The sequence below is a fragment of the Triticum dicoccoides genome, chromosome 2B, assembly GCF_002162155.2.
Source record: "Triticum dicoccoides isolate Atlit2015 ecotype Zavitan chromosome 2B, WEW_v2.0, whole genome shotgun sequence".
Lineage (NCBI taxonomy): Eukaryota > Viridiplantae > Streptophyta > Magnoliopsida > Poales > Poaceae > Triticum > Triticum dicoccoides.
Window position 1 is genome coordinate 49,686,542 of NC_041383.1, and position 3,938 is coordinate 49,690,479.

At 43.0% G+C, this 3,938-nt stretch overlaps 1 pseudogene; it reads left to right on the plus strand.

The window, feature by feature from the left end:
* Window positions 1-6: 6 nt before the first annotated feature.
* LOC119362062 lies at window positions 7-3,912 on the plus strand (annotated as a pseudogene).
* Window positions 3,913-3,938: the final 26 nt, after the last annotated feature.

Here is a 3,938-nt window from a genome sequence, read left to right on the forward strand (position 1 = left end):
TTCTACTCCGCTGACGACGGCGGGATAGTCTAGCGCGGCCCGGCGCGGGCCTCGTCCTTCCTGACCCCCTGTCGGCGAGCTCGCCTCCTCCTCCACCCTCTACCTCTCGAGGCCACTCCGGACGGCCATGGCGCAGGGGGCCGCGGGCGGCCTTCTTCGATGGTCCCTAGGGCTCGGGCTGCCGACAACCGCGAGGGCCCTGAGCACCAGCGCCACTACGCCGGCCGCGGCGGCGGAGGGAGAGGCGGCGGCCGATGCGAGAAGGAACAAGAAGAAGAACCTATTCGACGTGGCGCAGTTCCTACCGGACCGGGGCGTCGGCTACAGGTCGCCAAGACCACCTGGCACGACGTCTCCAACCAGATCACCAAGATCAACCTCTACAAGGTCACCGTCGCCACCATCCATAACAATCTCTGCAGAAGAGGAAATTGATCTCTCGTGTTCATTTCCATGACTTCACTGTGGTTTCTTGATCTCTGTATGTACTGATGCAGGATGGCCGCCACAGGAAGCCGTGGGGGATTCGGCACAAGGACGGTGAGTCCTCGCCCCCCTGCTTACTGTCCGTTAATTTATTGGATTCGTGGAGTGTAAGAGAACTTATAGAGTGTGTCGAATAGTAGAGCATGAATGGCCCCTCTGGATGGATATTGCAGATTGTTGTGTGCACCAGGCTCTGTTTCGGTTTTGGTTGCAGATTGTTGCTCTCAAATTAATTTGGTTGTGCCACAATCTGTCTGATTTTGGTAGCATTGTCAGAATGGTTTATAGTGTCCTGGCTAATTTTTTAAGGCATCATTATGTTTCCTCGGTCAAACACTTCATCTGGATAAAAGAAGCAGAGAACATGTAACAGTTATTTACCAGGTTTTAAACGCTTTATCCATTGCATCACTAGGCCACGCCAAAACATTTAGTTGATTGATGTACCAATTTATTCTTCCTTTTTTTATGTCTGGACCAAGATAAATCATGTTTTCCCTGCTGTTTGCAAAAGTCACAGCATGGTTACTACCCCAATTGATCTAACCTGTATCTGTATGTTTCTCTTGCAGGCGTGCAAGCAGCCGGCATTCCGATAAGAATCAGTGGGGTTAACAAACATGGTTGGAAGTACATAAAGGCGTCGTTGGAAGATATCCCTGGAGCAGAACCGCCATCCGTCACCGCTGCTTAGTCAGTTACCCAGCTAGATATTTAGCAGGCTGCAAAACTGGTCCCTGCGGAAGCTTAGTGCTGAAACTATTCAGAAGGTTGGCTGATCTGTCATCTCCACCATTTCATAATTATCCTCTGTCTCTGCACGGGGTTAAACATGTGTGGTAATTAGTTACACCTGTCACTTGTGTTCTGCACTTGTTGAATAAAGGACTTCAATTTGTAGTACTTGTGTTAGCTTTGTTCCTGTGATATAAATGTTTTCAATTTGTAGTACTTGTGTTAGCCGAGCATCTAGTCCCTGAGGAGAAACGACATCCCCTGTTTGTGGGCGATTCACTTGGCTATATTTACAGCCAATCTCCTAGTTGTATTTATTTACTACTGTTGCTATGCCATCGTGATGACACATTCGTTCATGTTGCATTGCTATTGATTTTGTTCCAGGTTAATCATTACAGCCAATCAACTAGTTGCATAAAGAAAGTTCAGCAAGTTCTGTGGCTAGCAGTTATATTTTTCAATTTTTATTACAGCTAAGAGCGTAGCTTGGGTCCTTTTCGGATAAGAATTGGGAGGCTCCGATGTTATCACCATCCCATTTTTCGTTCTTCAGATATGTAGAATTATTCTTTGTTGGTTGGATGCTCGAGAGTAGGGGATATGGTTTTCTGGGAGAGGCATCTTTACTGAATTATGTGCTGAAAATGTTTTCTTTTATGTGTGTTTCAGTGCGAACACGGATCAGTTGCTGCTCTAAACCCAACAATTCGGAGGAGGAATGCACCAGAAGCGAGTCCCCCAGCGATGCCAAGGTTGGCCGTGTATTATTACTGTTCTTTGAGCTGTCTCTGTTTCAACCATACAATCCGTCTAGCATAAGGTGGATAAGGCAAATACTGGAGACACTGTCGTACATATTGGGCATGGTAGTGGACTGTCAGAACCTTACGGTCTTGCAAAATCTTTAGAATTAATATTCTGCTCCAGTCAGGTTCTATGTATATCCTCTTTTTTTCATGGGATATGTATATCCTGTAAGTCATGGTTTATCTCAGAGAAGAGGATTTCAAATTAGAAAGTTCTTCAAATTGTAGCAAGTTCTTACTACAATAGCAGCCGGCACTCGCTGATGTGAGATCCCTTAGTAGTGGAGCTATGATTTTAACCCTGTGGCTGTAAGTGGTGACTAATCAGGAGGAGTACCTGTCCTGTCCTACTTCATTGTAGGACTTCATATGATTATTAGTTATTTTTTAACCAATGCTAGTCCTAGCATGTGTAGTCTGTGTGGTGATGTTCTTTATGTTGCAGCAAGCAAGGACATGATTAGAACATATTAGTATGACATTTGATCTTAGCTTATTGATCCAAGCTATAAATCCATATATTTTGCAATAATATTTTTGTTTGATTTGCTCATATTATTTGCAATCTACAGTGGTAGTGGTACTTTGATTTCACTGCAATCTACGGTAGTAGTTTTTTTTTCTTGTAAAGCTTCTTTGCCATGTATTTGATTGCTCTTCTGGATTCGTGGGAACTGAATCTCGAGTGCATGCTAGAGGCTAGAGCTGCAGGAGGTTCAGTTACATGCTCTTTAGTTTTTTTCCGTCAATGCTATGTTATGGTAGTCCATCCTGTACGATTTCCAGGTTTTCTAACTATATGCAAAACTTCCTGTAGGCTCGGTGAGGGATGCTCCACCAGCATCCTGGTGCTTGGCGGTGGACGACAAGGACTTCCTCGCGCATGAGGTGTCTTCTAAGGTCTACGGCGACAAGGTAATCTCACTCTCTTCAACCCTGGTTGTTTTGTGTGTGCGGTTGCTGCAGATGGTGGTCTGTGTGGATCTTGTTATAGTGAGAGTGTTACGCTGGTGCTGGCTTGAAAGAAGGGCAGAAATGCTCAACAATCTATTTCCTGCAGCATTTAGCTATTTACATTATGAAATATGTGGACAATAGGTATGTTTCCCATGTTATATGGTAATAACTATACACATTATCGTTGAGTTTGATGTGTGTTTATAGAATGACATGGTTGGCTAATTAAGCCCTGTCCGTGTATCTTTTAGAATTTGCTTCATTGGTAGCACATTCAGATATATTAATTAATTTTGTGCATGTTGGAGAATTTAGACGATGATAACAAACTGTAATCACGAATACTTGTATAGAAACTTGCATGACCATCTTGTTTAATTTTGTGATATTCCTCCATACTAGGAGTTAATCAGCTGCACTATTATTCAGCTTTCATTGGCAGATTTAATTTCACTGAAATCATGTTTTCTTTTCTATGCTCATGTTCAAGCCTGGTAGTATATTTTTTTCCAAATGGTCTGTTTACTTGATTTATCTGTTGTTTGATTTTGCTCCATCAGCTTTCCTGATGTCCTTCTACATATGTATGTTGGTTGTAATCTTCTTGAAGAATGCAAGTACTTGATATTCCATTCTGTTCTTGTAGGTGAATGGAACTTGTGTTGTTGGTAGAACTCCGTTGAGGACTTCTACCCATGTTGAAGAGCATGTTCTGTGGTATCCAAGAGTAGCTAGCTTTTGTACTGGCAGAGCGGTCTATTTGTAGATCCCAATATTTATGATTGTGTGGATCTGGGTGAAGTTTGAAGTTCCTGGGTATGCAAGATTCGATGGTTAAACTGTTTGATGTGATGTGAATGAGTGTATGGAAACTGGTTGTTGTGATGTGAATGAGTGTATGTAGTTTCACGTGTTCTGTTCTGTATAGCATATTGTAATAAACTTATTTTA